The sequence below is a fragment of the Triturus cristatus genome, chromosome 7, assembly GCF_964204655.1.
Source record: "Triturus cristatus chromosome 7, aTriCri1.1, whole genome shotgun sequence".
NCBI lineage: Eukaryota > Metazoa > Chordata > Amphibia > Caudata > Salamandridae > Triturus > Triturus cristatus.
The window spans coordinates 1,276,203,489-1,276,225,377 of record NC_140590.1 but is presented as its reverse complement, the minus strand read 5'-3'; the positions used below and the strand labels follow the sequence as shown (position 1 = coordinate 1,276,225,377).

General features: G+C 50.4%; 1 protein-coding gene across 2 annotated transcripts in view; it reads left to right on the top strand.

Moving 5' to 3' along the window:
* Window positions 1-21,889, top strand: part of KIF22 (kinesin family member 22) — a 572,302-nt gene that overhangs the window by 534,983 nt on the left and 15,430 nt on the right. The window lies entirely within an intron of this gene.

The following is a 21,889-nucleotide window of genomic DNA, read 5'->3' as shown; positions in this document are numbered from 1 at the left end:
AACATTTCAGTTTTTCATGTGGAGGTAATTCGTGCAGTTCCTGCGCAATGTGGGATTCATGCTCTATCGCCATCTTTCTCAGTGTTTCTTTTTATCCAGTTATTGGGAGGGATGCCAGCGTTTTAGAAGGGGGTCACTGGGGGATCAAACTGTCCTGCTCTAAAGACCCCTACAACCTCCTGACAAGCTAATGCCTAGTCTATGTACAGATGCCATATCCTGCTACTGTACTGTCAGAAGAGTCTGTCACTTCTCTGGGTGAACTGCTGCTGACTCACTGCAGCGAGAAATCTGTGCCTCGCCTGGCTGCATGGCAGCAGCAGTAGTAGAACATTAGCTTTTGAGACCTCGTTTTTGTGGGCTCCCTATGTTGCAGTCAGTCTAGCCTCTACAGTTGTGTTCATCTCCAGCTGTAGTACCACTTGGTATTGCCAAATGCCCTTCTCCAATGTAATGCCTGTGATCCAGCAGAAAGTGAGGATCTGTGTGCTGGAGTCAGCCTCTGCACCCTAACCAAAGCCACTTCTGATCAATTGGTGCCAAGCCGTCATAATCTGTCTGAAGTAAGCCTTGACCGGAGCATGCTCTCTCTGGACAACACAGTATTTCACACAGACCCATCTTTGTCAGCGTCCCCTCATTCTTATGCACAGCTGACATCTTTAATGTTTAAAGCTCAATCTTCTCTAATTGAGTTAGGGAATCGGCCCGAAATCCTGTGATAAGTTGTCGCAGACCTTGTGTTGGAAGGAGAGGTGAGAGAAGAATGTCCTGACTTGGGTGAATGCTAGGGTTTCCATATCTGAAAGACACGTTAGTGATAGATTCCTTACTTCAGAATATTCCCAGCCGTCAGACTGGATCCGGAAAGTTTTTCGTCAGCAGTAACCCTGCACGTCAGTAGGAGTCATCGTACAGCTTCGCGTACGTCGCTGGAGCCGCCGAGATGACGCCAGAGCTACTTGGACGCACCCACGCGCGCTGACATCAGTTCTTTTTCCGCACAGATCCGAGAGCAGTAATCCCCCCCCCCCCAGTTAAGTTTTAACTTGGTTTCTGACAACTTTTTGTCGTGTACTTGACTCCTGGTGCAATAGAGATGCCTGGGTTTAAGTCCTGTAGAGCCTGCCATCAAAACATGTCGGTATTGGACCCTCACGACGTGTACCTTCTGCTTGGGGTATGCCCATGACCCCGAGGCTAGCCCTGATTGTCAGGCCATGGTGCCAAAAGCTTTGCAGGAGCTTTCCCGAAAGTTGTTGGAGGTCCGGCAATCTGTTCCTCGCCGATCGAGGTGCTGATCCCATGAAAGGTCAAGGGACTGGTCGTGGTGACATCCGCATCACTCATCGGAATCGGGGACAGGTAAGTCTAGGCACCATAAAGTCAAAGCGACGTCTCTCTTCCTCTACCCCTCACCGGTCGTGTGACACATTGGAGGGGGCGGGCGGTAACTCCCCCACTGCTCCGTTGGAGCCTGTCGTTGCCTACAGCCTACCCACCCTTTCCGAGCCCGCACACGACTTCGGGTGAGGTGCCGGCCTTTGTCGGCCATGTGCCATTTGTTTGCCCTGCCGGGTCCCTCTGGAGCGTCTTTGGGCCCCGTGGATCCATCGGAAGGGTCAGCCCCCGTGCCGCCGCCTCTGGCCTCAGCTATGCCGGCACCATACCCTGCAGCGGCTCCGGCCTCTGCGCCGGCCCTGGATCCGGCTGTGGCGCAGGGCGCAGCACCGGACGGTGCCAAACCGGGACTGGTATCTTACCCTCCCATTTCTTGGAGGGGAGTTTATCCCGTTTCCCAGGGCACCTTGTCCTTACTGGCCTCTTCAGCAACCGGTGGACGGCAGGGAATACTGGGACGGGTCTGAGACCCTCTTGCAGCTCAATGCGAGGATGAGCCCGAGTGGGAAGGCAATGTGGAGGGTCCAGTGGATCTGGATTTCTCTCCACACCTTGGTACTCTGTCCCCTTCTGTGGCCACAGAGGAGGTTGGGACTTTTTCGGTTTTGCGTAGGGCATCTGAGGCTCTTAATCTCGAGCTCCCTTCTGTGCCTATCAGGACCAATCTCCTAACAGGTCCTGCAGCCACAGTCTTACTCTGCGGAGCAGTTACTGCCCTTCAATGAAGCGCTTACTGATATCCTGTTGGGCACATGGCTTAAACCTAACACGGGAGTCCCTGTAGACCAGGGTGTTTTTGCGCGCCGCCATCGCCCGGTGCTGGCTGATCCCAGCTTTTTCACACAACACCTGACGCCGGAGTCTGGTTGTTCAGGCTTCTGCCTCACCGAGTTCGTTCCCTTCGGCTCCTCCGGACAAGGAATCTAGGAAACTGAAGCAATTTGGGAAAAAGATGGTTGAGGCATATGAGCTGCAGATCTCACACTTGGCATTAGATCGCCATCTGGTGTTGGGCTCGGATGCTTGCACCTTTTTGCCTTGGAAGAAGTCTTTGTAGTCACGAGATAGGTGACTCCTCCCTTGGACGATAGTGGGCATCGACTCCATCCTCAGATTGTTTTTTTTCCGCCATCGGATGCAATTTTTGCGCACTGGTTCTGAACTTTAGTTTTCAAACTATTCTCGCAAAACTTTTACCAACTTTTCCAATTGACAAGACATCGAAATCGCGACGCGCCTTTCATTGGTTCGATTCCAGTCGGCGCGGGCTGCTGGGCCCATCGACTCCGTAATGCCTACGGCTCATGGGAAGGACGCCTTTTAAAAAATGCCCCCAATGTGGAGCAAAATTTCCACACAGTGACCATCACAAGGTCTGTAACCTGTCTCTCGCCAGATCACGACTAGTCCAGCTTGCGCTTCCTTTCGATCAAAGAAGGCTAATCGAGATCTAGCTCGAAGACCTGTCATGGCGCAGATACCAGCTCCGGAACCGGTGGACATCTTCGGCCCAGATGTCCCAGAAGAAGATTCCGAATATCTCCAAATCGGGTCAGGCACAAGACTCAGACGACCCCAATCACTCCTGGGCAACGAGTACTACTGCCCCTACCCAAACTCACACACCAAAGCCGAAGGCACCGGTCAAAACTTCGCCTGTTGGCCTCAGTTGCGACCAAAAACACACTTCAGAAGGCCCGGCTCCGAAGAAAAAAGACCAGCCTTCCGGTAGCTCGGGACCGAGCAAACCGGACGTACTAGTCCCACCGGCTCCTTTGACTCCGAAATCGGCTCCGATTCTTTCCACTTCCAAAGAAAAACCTGCCTCGGACACATCGAAGCCCATGGATAAGCTGGCGTCAAACACCTCAAAATCTAAAAATCACACCACAGCTCCTAAACCAAAACCTTTGGAACTGAAAACCAAGGATTCCTCCACGCCTCCTAAGGCCGAAGAGCAAAAGACTCCGCAAATGCCCCGCTCGGAACCCAAAAAATCGGCACTGAGACTGGTTATTGAGGAGGGACTTTTTCATCCGGATCCTGTTGATCCTAAACAGACAAAATCTATATCAACCCTAAAACAGGACATGTCGCAGCTGTGCCATGCAAGAAGAGGAAATTGGACACAGCACAAACCCCTCCAGTGCCTGTAAAGGACTGCTTTATCGCCTATGCCACCTTCTCCTGTCCTTCCATCTAACACCCCTCCCCAAACCTGTTACACCGCCTTAGCCTGTAACTTCTCAACCACATACACCACCTCCAGATGATTGATGATGACTTTGTGTGGGTGGTGACAGTAATGACCCGTTCACAGATCCACATGACCCACCACAAGACGATTGGGATTACAATGATCCAAGAGATCCCCCAGACCTCCCAACCATACCCAAAAAACCATCTCCTCCAGATGATAATATTGGGTTTGGACAATTCATCAATAGGGCTGCTGTAATTCATGGGGTGCACATTTGACAAGTCCCAGAAGACTGTACAAATATTGCCAATGATTAAAGGGGTGATTAAGCATGCTCCCGACATATTTAAAGATCCTGTACGGGCCAGGATTCTTAATCCCAGGATCGATAAGAAATATAGACCTACCCCTGATGATCCTGCATACATCAAAGGTCAGCTGCCTCTAGATTCATTAGTAGTGTCCAATGCTAGAAAGCGAGCTAATTCACAAACCTCAGGGGACGCACCGCCCCTTGATTAAGAATCTAAATTGTTAGGCGCATCTGGCAAGAGGGTAGCTGCGCAGGCAGCCAGTCACTGGCGCATAGCCAACACAAGCACTGCTGGCTAGATATGATAGGGCCCATTATGACCAGCTGGAAACCCTATTACAACATTTGCCTGACCAGTATAAGATGCAAGCAAATGACCTAATCCAAGAGGGAAAACTAATCACCAACGCATCAATTAAATGTGCCCTTGATGCAGCGGACACTGCCGCTAGGTCTGTCAATACTAGTATACTGCTCAGACCTGCCTGGCTGCTCTTTCAGGCTGCAAGCAGGAGGTCCAAACAACCATTCTAAATCAGCCGTTCAATCAAAACCAACTTTTTGGGCCGGCTGTGGACCCTGCTCTTGAAAAAATGAAAAAAGATAGACTGCCAAGTCCATGGGAGCATTGCAGTCTCCGCGAATGCAGGACTCCTTTCGTCACTCCGTTTATAGAGGAGCCTCCAAGAACGTGGGCACAGATAGCTCATCTTCCTTTAAAAACACCACCCAAACATCCCCCAATAGGGGATATTTCAGGGGAGGTTACAGAGGTAACAGTAAAGGGAGAGGCAGAGGTAACACTGGTACCTCCCCTGCTGCTAAACAGTGACTTCCCTCCACTCCGGTCGGGGAAGATTAACACAGTGCCTACCTGTCTGGAACTCCATCACAACAGACAGGTGGACAAGACAAATTAACCAATATGGTTACTGCCTGGAACTTACAGCTACCCCACACCCCAAACATACCACCTAGACCGCGTCCAATGTCCACAGACCATCTTACACTTTTGAAACAAGAGGTTCTCTCACTGCTTCAAAAACACGCCATAGAGCCAGTCCCCTTACTACACCAGGGAACAAGAGATTACGCCCTATATTTCCTAATTCCCAAAAAGGATGGGACCCTACGGCCAATTCTCAATCTCCGACCCCTCAATCAGTATACACACTCAGATCATTTTCACATGATCACTCCAACAAGTGCTTCCACTACTATAACAAGGAGACATTTGCAGCGTGAATCTTTCTGGATTCACTATGCTGTGCATTATTCCGCGGTCTGGTGGTTGGGTCCGGATTCGTAGTCTGTCTTTTGTATTTTTTTTTATTTATTTATTTTTTATTTTTTTTTGTAGCCCAGGTGGGCGTTGACGTCCCATTTGGTGCACCTTTCGTGACGTCGTCCTGCTTCCTGCGGAAGTCCCACCTCGGAGTGCCATCTTCAGATTAGTTTTTCCGCTGTTGGGCCTGGATCGTCACCGTGAAGCTCCAGAGTTTTTTGGTGAAGAAAGAAGAAACAAGCACATGTTTCATCGAAGAGAAGTTGAGGAAGACTACAGAAAGGAAGAGCAACAAGCCGGGACGACTAAGAAGGAGAACCTCTATCTTCGACGTCCAACGGAGAATGCGCACTCGGGGACACTGAGCGCAGGAATGGACAAAACACCTTTTAAACTCTGCTGTAACTGCCACCACAAATACGCGCAGAAGGACCAACATGCGGTCTGCAACCTTTGCCTGCCAGTTGACCAAGAGAGCAAGGACTACAACGCCTGTTCGGCCTTCACACCGAAGACGCTCCGGGTGAGAGACAGAGGAGAGCCAACTACAGCATGGAGGGCAAGGAAAAGGCCCCGACACTGTACGAACTGGGCCTCTCCACCGACGAAGACAACGTTGCCGAAGGACCTGATGACTTCACGGTCGCAGAGACTGATAAGAAAACGTCTGACAAGGTAGGAGAGACGTCTAGCGCTAAACCCTCGACAGGGCCCCACAAAACCGAGTCAGCTTCTCGAAAAACAGTCAGTCCTCGAAAGGAACACCGGCGCTGAAAATTTCGACGACCGCGAGTGGATCCAAGGACGAAAGGACCGGCAGATCCTTTGAGAAGGACTCCCAGGTGCCGAAGACCGCCGAAAGGCAAAGGTTGTCGAAGCAAGGCCAAGAAACTGGGCGTTTGACTTCGAAAGATAAGGTCGCGTCGACACAAGCTCCGTCAAAGACCGGCGCTCGATGCCGAAAATGCCTCCGAAATGGAGAAGAAAAAGAGGAGGCTCGAAGCAGAGATGGAGAGCATCCTTCAAAGGAAAAGGGAGTTCCACGAGAAGATGAAAAAATTCACTATCCCAACGAAACCACCGTCGATCATAGTCTAGGTCGAGGAACAGGAGGAGTTCGACGCTGAAGAACTGTCGAAGACTCCCGAAGAGGAAGAAGACCTTTACTATGAGGGAGAATGAGGAACAACAATCTAACTACAGCTCTGCGCCGTCGACGACGCAGGACCTGGAGTGGCAGGACCTCGACGCCGAAAATCCAGAAGAGCCTGTAGAGACTTACCCTTCGAGGCCTTCGCCGCCAGATGTCATAGGGGCTTACAACATGGTAGTCAAAAGCACGGCTGCAGCTTTTGGTGTTAAGCTGGAGGAAGAGGACGGAGAAAAAAATATAAACACTCCTCCCAGGACCCTCCATAAATCAAAGGATCCGTCACAGCAGATTCAATCATTGCATCTACTGCCAGGAAGAGGGCAAATGTCCCGGCAACCTCTGGACCACCTCCAGACAAAGAAAGCAGGAGGATGGACCTGACGGGAAGAAAAATAGAGAAATGCGGCAATGCACTGGCTGGCGCATGGCGAACTCCAATGCCCTACTGAACAGGCACCAGTACCAACATTGGGACGAAATGGGGGAACTGATGAAGCACCTCCCCGAGCAATACCAACAAAGAGCTGCGCACCTAGTGGAGGAAGGAAAGAATGGAGCAAACTCTTGCCTTAAAACCGCGTTGGATGGAGCAGAAACATCAAGCAGGCTGATGGCAATTGGAATAACGGAGAAGGCAAGCCTGGCTCAGGATTTCGGGCTTCAAGCAAGAAGTTCAGAACAACATCCTGAACACCCCTTTCAACGAAGAGACGCTGTTCGGGGCACCGGTGGATAAACTCACCCAGCTCAAAAAGGAGAAAGAAACAGCAAGGTCCATGGGGGCCCTGCAATTCAGAGGAATGAGAAGAGGTACCCCGACACGGAGACCTTACGGAAGAGGAGGAAACCAGCCGGGAACGTCACACCAAACATTCCAGCAGGGGCATCAAGGCAACAATCACGGGCAGCAGGCCCAGCAGAAACAACACTGGCAGTACCAGCCTCAGGGCCAGTCCTCTAGGAGCAGGGGGAACGGACGAGGCCAGAGGGGGAGACCAACCCACCTCAGTGACTTCACACGGGAAAGGGTGCTCACCCGCAAAATCCCTCCGAGGGTGGAGCACAAAAGATCAAAGACAAGAGGGTTACACAGACCAAACGCCAACGAATATGCAACACCAGTAGGCAGCACACAGACGTTTCCTTCAAGAATGAAAAAAGATAACAGACAAATGGATACTCAACATCATGCAGTTCGGATACTGTATAGAGTTGGAAAGGAAACCACCAAACAGAAAAGCAAAGAGGAGGGATCACTCAGGACAGGAGCTAGCGCAACTCCTAGATGAAGCACAAGAACTGCTCCTAAAGGATGCCATAGAGCCAGTACCTTTCAGAGAAAGGAACAAGGGAGTATACTCCAACTATTTCCTGGTACCAAATGTGGACGGAACACTAAGACCCATCCTGGATCTACGGTTCCTAAACCAGTACGTAAGGACGCAAAAATTCAAAATGACGTCCCTACAAGAGGTACTCCCGCAAATGAGACGGAGACTTTATGTCCACCGTGGATCTCAAAGATGCCTACCTGCACATCGCTATGAACAGGCAGCACAAAAGTCTGTTAAGGTTTGCCATTGGCAAGGAGCACTACCAATTCACAACCTTTGCATTTGGGCTAAAGTCCGCACCAAGGGTTTTCACAAAATACCTGGCGGCAGTGGCAGCGTACCTGTGGAGGGAAGAGATTCATGTATATCCTTATCTAGACTGGCTAATAAAGGCAAGTTCACGCGAAAAATGCGAGGAACACGCACAGCGGGTCACGAACATACTAACTAAGCTGGGATTCTCAATACACTGGGGGAAATCCTCTATGGAACCAGAACAGGTGAAGATCTTCCTGGGGGCACAGATCAACACCTTACAGAGAACAGTGATGCCCAGCGACAAGAGAACTCTGACCCTGCTGAAGGAGACGTGCCTCTACCAGAAGGGGCAAGCTCTGACAGTGAACAGCGAGCGTGATCATGGGGCTGATGGCGTCATGCATTCACCTAGTTCCCAATGTACGCCTACACATGAGGCCTTTGCAGGAATGGCTGCAACGGCAATGGTCACAAGCAAGCGGAAGTTGGGAGAATCTAGTGGTTGTAACGCACGCGGTGCAAGAGATAGCATGGTGGAACAGGGAGAACATAACTATAGGGAAGCCCTTGACACCACCAAGCCCAACAGTGACCATCACCACAGACGCATCACAGATAGGATGGGGAGCACATATGGACAAGCTCAAAGTGAGGGGGTCTGTGGACACCAGCGGATGCGGTCAGACATCAACTACCTGGAATTGAAGACCATTTTCCTAGCCCTGAAAGCCTTCCAGAAAAAACTGTACAGCCAGGAGGTGTTGATACAGACAATACAACAACGATGTTCTACATTAACAAGCAGGGAGGAACAGTCATTTCCCCTATCCAACCTGGCGCAGGACATTTGGAGATGGGCCATCCCACTCAAAATAAACCTGCTGGCCATTCACCTACCAGGGAAGGACAGTGTGGAAGCAGACTGGCTCAGCAGGCAGACTTCGGCGTCCCACGAGTGGGGGCTTAATGGACAGGAAGCGCAAAGGCTATTCAGAAGGTGGGGTACACCGTCCATAGACCTTTTTGCAACACACCAGAATGCAAAATGCCAAAGCTTCGCATCCAGACAACCAGAAAAACAATCCCAGGGGATTGCCCTATGGATAAGCTGGTCAAAAACATTTGCCTACGCTTTTCCACCAATACCACTGATACACAGGGTACTCAAGTGCAGGACCAGCAACATGACGCTGATCCTAGTGGCACCACAGTGGGCAAGACGGACCTGGTACTCGCAAATAGTGGAGATGGCACAGGGACCACCACACAAGTTCACCAAAAGAATGGACTTGCACTCCATGCAGAACGGAGAGGTTCTACACCCAGAGCCAGAGAGCCTCGGCCTAGCGGCATGGCTCCTGAAGACATAGTTCGCACACCTTAAGCTACCTCGAAGCACTATGCGAGTGCTCCGGGAGGCAAGGAGACCGACACGGAAATGCTATGGGGAAAAATGGAAGAGGTACACACATTGGTGCAGGAGACCTAAACTGCATAATAAGTTGACAAAGGAATCAACGGTGCTAAGATACCTCACGCACCTACTAAAGGCTAAACTATGTTCATCCTCACGAAGGGTACACCTCGCAGCGATTGTTGCCTACACACGAGGTGAGACGGGTGAAAGTTTCTTTACATCAAGAGTTGTAAAGAGGTTCCTGGAGGGGGCAAAAAGGATAGTGCCACCAAAAAGGATGCTGCCGCTGGCGTAGAACCTTAACTTAGTCCTAACGGAACTTATGAAGGCGCCCTTTGAGCCCATTCACAAGGCCTCCCTTCAAATGCTAACAATGAAGACAGCCTTTCTGGTGGCAATAACCTCGCTGCGCAGAGTAAGCGAGCTGCAAGCGCTAACGCTGCAAGAGCCCTACATCCAGATACACAAGGACAGTCTTAATGAGAACGGACCCATACTTCATGCCGAAGGTGGTGTCGGCTTTTCATATGAACCAGACAATACAAATACCAAGCTTCTTTCAGAACCCTACCACAGGTGCAGAAAGGTCACTGCACACTCTGGACGCTAGAAGGGCGGTGATGCACTACATCGAGAGAACCAAGGAGCACAGGAAAACTAAGCAGTTTTTTGTGTCCTTCGCAACCAGCTTCCTGGGTAGGCCAGTAACAAAAGGCACCATCGTGCGATGGATCGCACTCACGATACAGTTCTGCCACAAACCGGGCAAGAGCTATCAAAGGGCACGGGCCCACTCCACAAGGAAGAAAGGAGCAACAATTGCTTTTCTGGCAAACACACCCATTCAAGACCTATGCCTGGCGGCTACATGGGCTTCAGTGCACACGTTCACTAAGCACTACTGCGTGGATATACAAATAAACAAGGAAGCACAAGTAGGACAAAAGGTGCTTCAACATATATTCAACGACCACGCTCCTCTTCCACCCAGCCGCAACAAAAGTGACACCGCTACAAAATCGATGCACAGCATAGTGAATCCAGAAAGATTCGCGCTGCAAAACGAATAGTTTTACCTGTCGGTGTAGTTTTGTAGCTTGAAGATCTTTCTGGATTCACTAGCGAACCCTCCCACCTCCGCCAGAAAGATGAGGATGGAGAAGAGGGGTGAAAGACAGAATGGGGAACAAAAGATTTGAAGAGGAAATGTGAGAGGATATAATTGAGAAGAAATACTGTAAATAGCCTAGGGTTAAAAAAAAAAAAGTATCTGAAGATGGCGCCCCGAGGTGGGACTTCCGCAGGAAGCAGGATGACTTCACGAGAGGTGCACCAAATGGTGGGACGTCGACGCCCACTTGGGCTACGAAAAAAGACACAAGACTACGAATCCGGACCCAACCACCAGACCGCGGAATAATGCACAACATAGTGAATCCAGAAAGATCTTCAAGCTGCAAAACTACACCGACAGGTAAACTAGAGTTCCTTGCCACACTAGATCTTAAGGACGCCTACTTCCACATTCCCTTACATCCTGTGCACAGGAAGTATCTAAGGTTCGTACTGGACAGACAACACTATCAGTTCAAGGTCCTTCCCTTCGGGGTCACCACTGCTGCAAGAGTGTTTACCAAGTGCCTTGCAGTAGTAGCTGCAAACCTACGAAGACCACAGATCCATGTCTTCCTGTATCTTGACGACTGGCTAATAAAATCCAGATCATTCAACCAGTATATCCAACACTCCTCAAACCATCCAAACACTACACAACTTGGGGTTCACAATCAACTACACAAAGTCACACCTTCAGCCTTCTCATGTACTTCAATACCTGGGGGCCACAATAAATACTTAAACAGCTCTAGCGTTTCCCAGCCCAGCCAGGATAGTCAGTATACATGCTCTCCACCAAATTTCACGCTCTCCCAGCCAGTGTGTTCATGCAACTCATAGGCATGATGGCATCTTGCATTTTCATCGTACCTCATGCAAGGCTTCAAATTCGTCCCTTACAGGAATGTCTGGCACATCATTGGAATCAGGCTCACGGACAGCTTACAGATCTGGTGTTGGTAGACAGCCGCACACATCGCTCTCGGCAGTGGTGGAACACAAACTTGTCCAAAGTGCGGCTGTTCCTCGATCCTGTTCCACAGATGGTACTAACAGACGCATCACTCACAGGGTGGGGAGCCCATCTTAGCCCACACAACGCAGGGCAAATAGACCACTCAACAAAGTGCTCCACATCAGTTATCTGGAACTACTAGCAATATTCCTGGCTCTGAAATCATTCCAACTCCATGTACAAAACAGTCATCCTGATCCGAACTGACAACATGACTGCCATGTATTACATACAAAAACAGGGAGGAACACATTCTCTACAACTGTCCCACCTTGCACAGAACATTTGGAGGTGGGCCATCCCACAAAACACATACCTCCTTGCAGAACACCTTCCAGGAGTTCACAATCACATTGCGGATCTGTTAAGTCGACAGACACAACAGATTCACAAATTGGAACTACATCCACAAGTTCTTCTACCTTTTTTCCTGATGTGGGGCCAACCAGACATAGATTTATTTGCCACACACGAAAATGCAAAATGCCCAAACTTCACTGCCAGGATTCCACACCCACTGTCCAAGGGCAAAGCGATATGGATGAACTAGTCAGGCAGATTTGCGTACGCTTTTCCGCCCCTCACACTGATTCCACTAGTGGTACGCAAGCTCCGACAACAGTCTCTAAAAATGATCCTAGTGGCTCCCACATGGGCGCGCCAATCGTGGTACACACTACTGCAACTCTCACTAGTCCCACACCAAAAACTACACCTCTCCCCATCACTAACGCAGAACCATAGAGAGATAAGGCACCCCATCCAACTCAACTGAATCTCGCGATCTGGCTCCTGAAGTCCTAGAGTTCGGTTATCTTAACCTTCCACCGGACTTTATGAACATCATTAAAGAAGCCAGACGCCCTACCACCAGAGCTTGCTATGCAGCAAAGTGGAAAAGATTCGCCATTTACTGCACTAGCAATCATATCAATCCAGAACATCATTTGCTACTTACTACATGTGCAAAGATGTAATTTGGCATACTCATCCATACATCTACATCTAGCAGCACTTGCCGCTTACTTACAAAACAGACAACACTAGTCACTTTTTAGGGTCCCAGCAATTCAAGCCTTTATGGAAAGCCTTAAACGCATCATACCCCCCAGATTGCCACCCTCTCCAGTGTGGAATCTCAACATTGTGCTTACTAGGCTCATGGGACCCACATTTGAACCTCTACATAAATGTGGCTTTCCTTATTGCAATAGCTTCTCTCAGGAGGGTAAGTGAGATCCAGGCTTTAACCATACAAGAGCCATTTTTACAAATACATCGTAACAAAGTGGTTCTCAGAACAAACCCAAAATTCCTATCTAAAGTCATTTCTGCATTTCATCTTAATCAATCTGTGGAGCTACCAGGTTTTTTTCAAAACCCGGACTACGTAGCAGAGCTCTTCACACCCTAGACGTCAAAAGAGCTCTACTCTATTACATTGACAGGACTAAATCCTTTCGCAAAACAATTGTTTGTAGCTTTCTCTCCACCGCATAAGGGTAATCTAATCTCAAGAGCTGCGATTGCAAGATGGCTCGTTAAATGTATCCAAATAGGCTACCAAAAAGCCAAGCGCACATTAACAGTTCCCCCTAGAGCGCACTCAACAGGTAAACTAGGGGCTTCCATGGCATTCTTGGGAACATTCCCCTAGAAGACCTTTGTAAGGCAGCGACATGGTCTACAACACACACCTTCACTAAACAGGGTTGTGTTGACGTGCAAGCCAAGCAACAAGCTTCTGTAGGCCAAGCAGTTCCTAAAACACTTTTTCAAACTACTGCAACAGATGCAGGTGACCACCGCTAGGGGAGACACTGCTGTACAGTGTATGAAGTGTGAGATCTGCAGCTCCTATGCCTTGAATGGAAAATGCTACTTACCAGTATGCATCTGTTCTTCACATGTAGAGCTGCAGATCCTCACATGCCCACCCACCTCCCCGGGACCTGTATATGTTCCAGTACTATCTTACTTGGATATACACACATGGACATCTTTCTTTTCTACTAACTCCATTTCCAATCATGGCGAAAAACAATCTGAGGATGGAGTTGATGCCCATGCGCATTGTCGTCTTGTATCTTGTGACTACAAAGACTTCTTCCAAGACAACCAGGTGGAAGCATCCAAGGCCAGCACCAGATGGCGATCTAATGCAAAGTGTGAGGATCTGCAGCTCTACATGCCAAGAATAGATGCGTTCGAGGCATGTGGGCTGCTGAATTCATATCTGTGCATAGATCGCCGCCTAGTGTTGGGTCCGGATGATTGCACATTGTTGTCCTGGAAGAGTCTTCGAAGTATCACGAGATAGGTGGCTCCTCCCCTGGACTACAGTGCGCATGGGCATCCCCTCCATCCTCAGATTGTTTTTTTCTGCCATTGGGTTCTGATGTCCTAATCTTAGCTTTTTGAGTTATTTAGGCCTTTACATTCGTCGGTATTTTCGTTCGGCGCCAAGTCTATTTGTCGAGGGCGTTGCCCTCTTTGCAACGCTAAGTATGCTTGCTTCGACGTGCACCCGGTGTGCAACAAGTGCCTCTCTCCAAACCACGACGAAGCCACCTATATGGCGTGTTCCAGGTTTCGATCGAAGACCCTTCGCATTCGTCGAGCAGCTCGGCCCGAGGCGCAGAAAGCGACGCCGAACTCGGACAACATCTTCGGGACACAAGATGAGGTCGTGGACCTTGAAGTTCGGGGGGAGCTATCGGATCCGGCTTCGGAGCGAGAATCCGACTATGATGCCGAAGACTAGCTTATAGTAGACGACCGGAAGATGGTGTCGTCGAAGAGGTAGGAGACGAGGAGGCCCTTGGGGCCGAGGAGGATGGCTCAGAAGATGAGCTAGGCCCACATGTCGGTACAGGGCCCAGAGAGGCACTCTATAAGGCTCAGGTCGAGGGATCGCCACAAGGCCTTACCCAAGATCATTCTTCTCGTTCTACAGCCCCGCATAAAGGCCCGGCTACGAACTACCCTAAAGAGCCATCGGTATCGAAAGCGCCATCATTCGATCAAACGAAATCGAAACTGAAGGGCCAGGCACCGAACTCGAAACCGAAAGTGAAAGAGTCTCATCGGCAACAAGGCCTCGAAGCCCTCGGAGCCGAACAAACAAAAGGCCGTCGACGCACAGATCTCATGGGGACGTCGAGCCGAAGGCGGCGCCGACAACCGAGGTCAAGGTTGCCGACCCGAAAAAATCAGCGTCGAGGATCGCCGACACAAATACAGAGCGACTCGCGACAGCTGACCCATCCCAGTCCTCGTGTCGAACACGGCGTCTGGTTCAGGGTTAGATGCCACGTCCAAAAGGGTATCGAAGGAACGTGTCGACTCAAGTCTCCCTTCCTAAAGAAGAAGGTGTCTGAGTCGTTACTCCGCATCCACGACACGGCTTCCATGCTCGGCGCAAAAGCACCCCCGCAGCCGAAGAGTGTCAGCACAGTTCACATCGCGTCGACGCACATAAAATTCGGACTACCACCGGCGGTACGACCGCCGATGTTCGACGCAAAGAAAGTTCCCGAGCCGCAAAAACGGGTCGACCCGAAGAAACCTGTCGAAGCACCAACAGGAATGCCAATGGGACAGAGCTGTCTTAAGTACCTCAGGAAGATGAGGAGCCAAGGCAGTTTATCGATGCGGAGACTGGTAGACTTTCAATATATAAAAGAAAGATACTGCCAGAGAAATCAATGGAGCCATACAAAATTCCATTGAAGAAGAGGACCACATCACCAGTTCTAGTGGAACATGTTCAATATTATGACCAGGAGCCTGTCATTCTCACCCACACAGTTTGATGTGGATGCAGGGGATGCTGGTGATGTTGAGGACACTTATCCTGTGGACACTGACCCTGAAGATCAAAACCAACCTTGGGTGGACGATATTGGTACAGGGGACCCACATACTGCTCCAGACACACCGGCATATGTGGTAAAATAATCTCCTACGGAGGATACTGCTGCTTTCAATGCCCTGATTGAGAGAACAGCTACAAATCATGATGTACAGCTCCACACTGATCCTATTGAGGACGATTTTCTGATGGATACCCTCTCTACCTCAGAAAGATCTGTTCAGACTCTGCCCATGCTGAAGGGGGTCCTAAAACCGGCTCATGACATTTTTAAGGAGACCACAAGGGCGAGAGTACTAAACCCTAGGATTGACAAAAAAATATAAGCCAGCTCCTGTGGACCCTACCTACATAAGAGGCCAGTTGCCTTTGGACTCGTTGGTGGTGTCCAATGCTCGGAAAAGAGCCAATTCACAGACAACGGGTGATGCTCCTCCCCCTGACAAGGAGTCTACGGGGATGTATGTCGTTACAACGCACACTTTTACAACGCATGACATTACAACGCATGACACTACAACGCATTTTTAAAAACTACCTTTACAACGCATTCCATTACAACGCATACTACCATTACAACGCATACCATTACAACGCATAATATTAAATTGCATTTAAGGTAAGTATTAGATAGTATAGGGGTAAAAATTACTTTTCTAACTCCAGGGGGTGCAACAGCAGGGTAAGTGTTGGATAGTATAGGGGTAAAAATTACTATTCTAACTCCAGGGGGTGCAACAGTAGGGTAAGTGTTGGATAGTATAGGGGTAAAAATTACTAGTTCGAGGCATGTGGGCTGCTGAATTCATATCTGTGCATAGATCGCCGCCTAGTGTTGGGTCCGGATGTTTGCACGTTGTTGTCCTGGAAGAGTCTTCGAAGTATCCTGGGATAGGTGACTCCTCCCCTGGACTACAGTGCGCATGGGCATCCTCTCCATCCTCAGATTGTTTTTTTCCGCCATTGGGTTCGGATGTGCTTATCTTGACTCAAGTTAGGAAAAACTTTTTCCAGGCCAAAAGGCCTTTAGTTCGCGTCGGTACTGTTCCCGATCGGTATCGATAGTATCTTGTTAGTTTACTAACTTCCAGAACCAACTTTTTCGCATTTTACACGACCATCGACCCGTCATCGACGATGGAATCGAGGACACCATTCAAGCGGTGTCCTGTATGCAATGCGAAATATCCCCATATCGACGTCCATCCGGTGTGCAACAAATGCCTTTCACCGGCTCACGACGAATCTGCATGTATGGCCTGTGCCCGATTCCGATCCAAGAAGACTCTCCGGAATCGACGAGCAGCGAGACTCTAAGCGCAGCAAGCGGCACCGGCCCCGGCCAACATCTTCAGCGCCGAAGACGAAGATGTCGAAGACGTGGAGAACCTACCCTCCAGCCCCGCTTCCGAACACGACTCCGGATCGGAAGACGTCGAACGACTCTTTTCCAGACATGAAGCCGACACCGAGGTAGGAGACTACAATGAGGCCTTAGGGGCCGAAGAGAGTAGCTCCGGTGACTAGCAAGGGCCTCCCGTACAGACTGAGGATATCCCAGTGCGCCAGTCTATGGCTCCGGTCGAGGGATCGCCTTCGGGCCTTACCCAAGACCTATCCCGCAGTTCTTCGGCCCCGCCCTCTGGCCCGGCCTCGGACATTCAGCGGCAGCCATTACTACCCAAAAAGGCTGGTTTCCCTTCTTCGAAACCGAAACCGAAAGCTGTATTGGTTCACCAGAAACCGAAAGTGAAGCTGGTCGGATCGAGGCCCACCACACATTCGACGCCAGCAAAACCCGTCGGCGCCGACCGGACCAAACGAGACTTCGGTGCCGAGCTTGCAGCAGCCGACGATGGCGCCGACACACGGAAAAAGACCTTCGGTGCCACCAAACCTACTCGGCTCCCGGCACCGACACAATCGGCTCCGACCCCAAAGGTCAAACTGCCTGCTGCGTCTCACACCGCTTCGACAGCACCACCAAAGGCACACTCATCAGCGACGTCTACGGCCATTACCGCCCCTCGGCTCTGACTCACCGGCGCCGAAGAAGTCCACGCCCGCCTCTACGGAACTGGTCGGCGCAAAGGACTCGATGGCGCTCCAGGTGCGGCCCGTTACTGCGCAACGCACCAAACACAAAGCAGTCCTCCAGGACACGTCAGGCTCCGAGCCGATAAAAGCTCCAACAGCCTCTTCGGCACCGGCCAACATCACTTTTGGCCTGCCGCCATCCACGGCCCCAAAACTCTTCCAAATCGGAACACGAGTCACCCACACCACGTTCACGCCTGCCGAACGCTCTCCTGCGGAGACGTCTCCATCACACATCATCGACACCGGCAGGATGATGCTCCACAAGAGGAGAATAACTTCCGAGCCAGCTTTGGACTCCTACCGGATCCCGCTTAAGAAAAAGCTGCCAGTGACTACGGAACCAGTTCTTTACGAACCTCTCCATTCCTCTTACCAAGATCCACAGTCCTTCTCTCCCACACACTCCGACAGACGTTTTGGAGGACTACATGGGTGACCACGTCCCCTACCCTGGAGAGATGGACCCTGAAGGCCAACAGGACCCTGACCAAGCTTGGGATGACCCTGTAGACTCGGGTGCACCTATGGATACACAGGACCCGCAACTCTATGGAGCAAAAACATCTCCCACAGAGGACACTGCCGCATTCAACGCCCTAATTGAACGGGCTGCGGCCAATCATGGTGTGCAACTCCACTCTGACACCGTCGGACGACTTTCTCATGGATACTTTCGCATCCTCAGAAAGGAATATAAAAACTCTACCCATGTTGAAGGGTGTCCTCAAACCAGCAAAGACATTTTCAAAGAACCCACCAGGGCAAGAGTAATAAACCCCAGGATAGACAAATACAGGTCGGCGCCTGGGGACCCTACCTACATTAGAGGCCAGTTACCTCTGGATTCCATTGTAGTTGCGAATGCTCGCAAACGGGCACACTCGCAAACAGGTGATGCTCCTCCCCCGGACAAAGAGTCCACGGTGCTAGAGACCTCCGGTAAACGGGTTGCGGCCCAGGCAGCTAACATATGGCGCATTGCCAATACTCAAGCGCTCCTCGCTCGCTACGATCGAGCACACTACGACACATTAGAACAATTACTCCAACATCTCCCTGACCAATTCAAAGAAGGTGCAGAGATCCTCATCAGGGAGGGACAACTCCTCACAAACGCATCCATTAAGTGTGCACTGGATGCCGCGGACACAGCTGCCAGAGCCATAAACACTAGCGTCATGTTGCGACGCCACGCCTGGTTGCGAATCTCCGGATTCAAACCGGAGGTACAAAATAACATCCTCAACCAGCCTGTCAACCCCGACTACTTATTCGGGCCGGAGGTTGACACCACCCTAGAGAAAATAAAAAAGGACAGACACTGCAAAGTCCATGGGGGCTCTCCAAACGCAGTCCTTTCGGAGCGGCTCCTTTCATCGCCCCAGAAATAGAGGAGCAGGTAGAGGACAGGGGTCACAGCAAACCTACAACAAGGGCAACACACAAAGCACCTACGATAAAAACACCCGGGGTGGATATCGTGGCTCCAGCACAAAGGGCAGAGGACGCGGGTACGGCAACACCAGGTCCTCCCCAAAGAACAAGCAGTGACGCCCTCTCCCTTCCTCCCGACCACATAACACCTGTCGGGGGAAGGCTACAAAAGTTCCTGTCCACGTGGAACTCCATCACCACGGACAGGTGGGTCAAAGATATTGTCAAATACGGTTACTGCCTAGAATTAACCTCAACTCCACCCACAATACCTCCAAAACACCGTCCTATGTCCTCCGAGCACTTAACGCTCTTACAGCAGGAGGTGCTAAGTATGCTACTAAAAGGCGCAATAGAGGTCGTACCCGTCCACGAGCAAGGTACGGGGGTGTACTCCCTGTACTTTTTAATACCAAAAAAGGACGGGTCACTCAGACCTATATTAGACCTGAGACCCCTGAACCGCTACATTCTCTCAGAGCATTTTCACATGCTCACTTTACAGCAAGTCCTCCCGCTGCTCAAGCAGGGAGACTTCCTGGCCACACTGGACCTCAAAGATGCGTATTTCCACATACCCATTCACCCCTCACACAAAAAATTCCTCCGGTTCACTGTTCAGGGGCAGCACTACCAATTCAAAGTCCTTCCCTTCGGCGTGACAACAGCACCCAGGGTTTTCACAAAGTGCCTAGCTACTGTGGCGGCACATCTACGGAGGCAGCACATACACGTCTACCCTTACCTGGACGACTGGCTCGTTCAAGCAAAGTCAGCCCAGCAATGTGCCAGCCACATGTCCCGCACCATTCACCTCCTTCACAGTCTGGGGTTCTCACTAAATTACCCAAAATCCCATCTCCAGCCCGCACACGTACAACAGTACCTAGGTGCGACTATAGACACTCTGGCGGCCACAGCTCAGCCAAATTTAGTGAGAATCAACAGCATTCAAATGCTGATTTCCAAGTTCAAACCACAACACTCCCTTCCCGCGCGAGTGTTCATGCAGTTGATAGGCATGATGGCCTCCTGCATTTTCATAGTCCCACACGCGAGACTACATATGCGCCCGCTTCAGGAGTGCTTAGCACGTCAGTGGAATCAGGCTCAAGGACAGTTGAAAGACCTAGTGTTGATGAATGGGCATACAACTCTCTGCATTGGTGGAATCCACAAAACCTTTGCAAGGGCGGACCGTTCCAAGAGCCTGTTCCACAAATAATACTGACAGCGGACGCGTCTCTCCATGGATGGGGAGCTCATGTACTCAACTACACAGTGCAGGGACTATGGACAACACAACAGAAGAAGATGCACATCAACCTTCTGGAATTGATGGCAATCTTCCTGGCAATGAAAGCATTCAAAGTACACTTGTGCAACAAAGTCGTGTTGATCCGGACGGACAACATGACTGCCATGTACTACATACAGAAACAGGGAGGAACACACTCTCCACAGTTGTCTCATCTGGCTCAGAGCATGTGGAAGTGGGCCATTCAAAGGAACATGTTCCTCATGGCAGAACACCTCCCCGGCAAAGACAACCAGATGGCGGATCTGCTCAGCAGACACAGCCACCAGATGCACGAGTGGGAGTTACACCCATCAGTACTCCAACCGTACTTGCAGCAATGGGGTCATCCAGAGATAGACCTATTCGCGACAAGCGAAAACACAAAATGCCAAAGCTTTGCCGCCAGGTTCCCACATCCGCAGTCGCAGGGCAATGCGATATGGATGAACTGGTCCGGCAGATTTGCGTACGCTTTTCCCCCAGCACCACTGATACCGCTGGTGGCACGCAAACTCAGACAACACTCACTGACACTCGTCCTGGTTGCTCCAACGTGGGCACGCCAGCCATGGTACACCACCTTTCTCGAACTTTCCGTGGTGCCGCATCAAAGGCTGCGGATCAAACCCGCGCATTTGACGCAGAACCATGGAGAGATTCAGCACCCAGATCCGCAACAGCTGAACCTGGCAATCTGGCTCCTGAAGTCCTAGAGTTTGGCTACCTAAACCTGCCACCTGACTGTATGGACATCATTAAGGAGGCCAGGAGACCCACTACCAGAGCTTGCTATGCAGCCAAATGGAAAAGGTTCGTCATTTATTGCAATAATAATGACATTAACCCGCTAGACGCATCCATCCAAAACATAATTTGTTACCTCTTACACCTATACCGATGCAATCTGGCGTACACCTCCATACGTGTCCATTTGACAGCAATATCAGCCTATCTGCAGACCAGGCAGCACCTCTCTCTATTCAGAGTGCCTGCCATCAAAGCATTCTTGGAAGGACTCAAACGAGTCATTCCACCAAGCCACCCACCGGCTCCAATGTGGAACCTCAACTTGGTCCTCACACGCCTGATGGGGCCACCCTTTGAACCTCTACACTCATGCGAGATTCAATTCCTTACCTGGAAAGTAGCTTTCCTAGTAGCGATCACTTCTTTAAGAAGAGTTAGTGAACTCCAGGCACTAACCGTTCAAGAGCCATTTATACAGGTCCACGCCAACAGGGTCGTACTACGTACCAACCCCAAATTCATGCCCAAGGTGATATCGCAGTTCCACATAAATCAAACTATTGAACTGCCTGTTTTCTTTCAAAACCCACAGACTGTCGCAGAAAGAGCACTCCATACACTAGATGTAAAGAGGGCCCTCATGTACTATATCGACAGGACTAAAGTCTTTAGGAAAACAAAACAGCTTTTCGTTGCCTTTGCCCCACACCACAAAGGTAACGCTATCTCCAAAGCAGGTATAGCCAGATGGATCGTTAAATGTATTCAAATTTGCTATCAAAAGGCTAAACGCACATTAACGATTCCCCCACGAGCCCACTCAACACGTAAGTTAGGGGCCTCCATGGCTTTCCTAGGAAACATACCTTTGCATGATATATGTAGAGCAGCCACCTGGTCCACTACACATACATTTACCAAACACTATTGTGTAGATGTGCA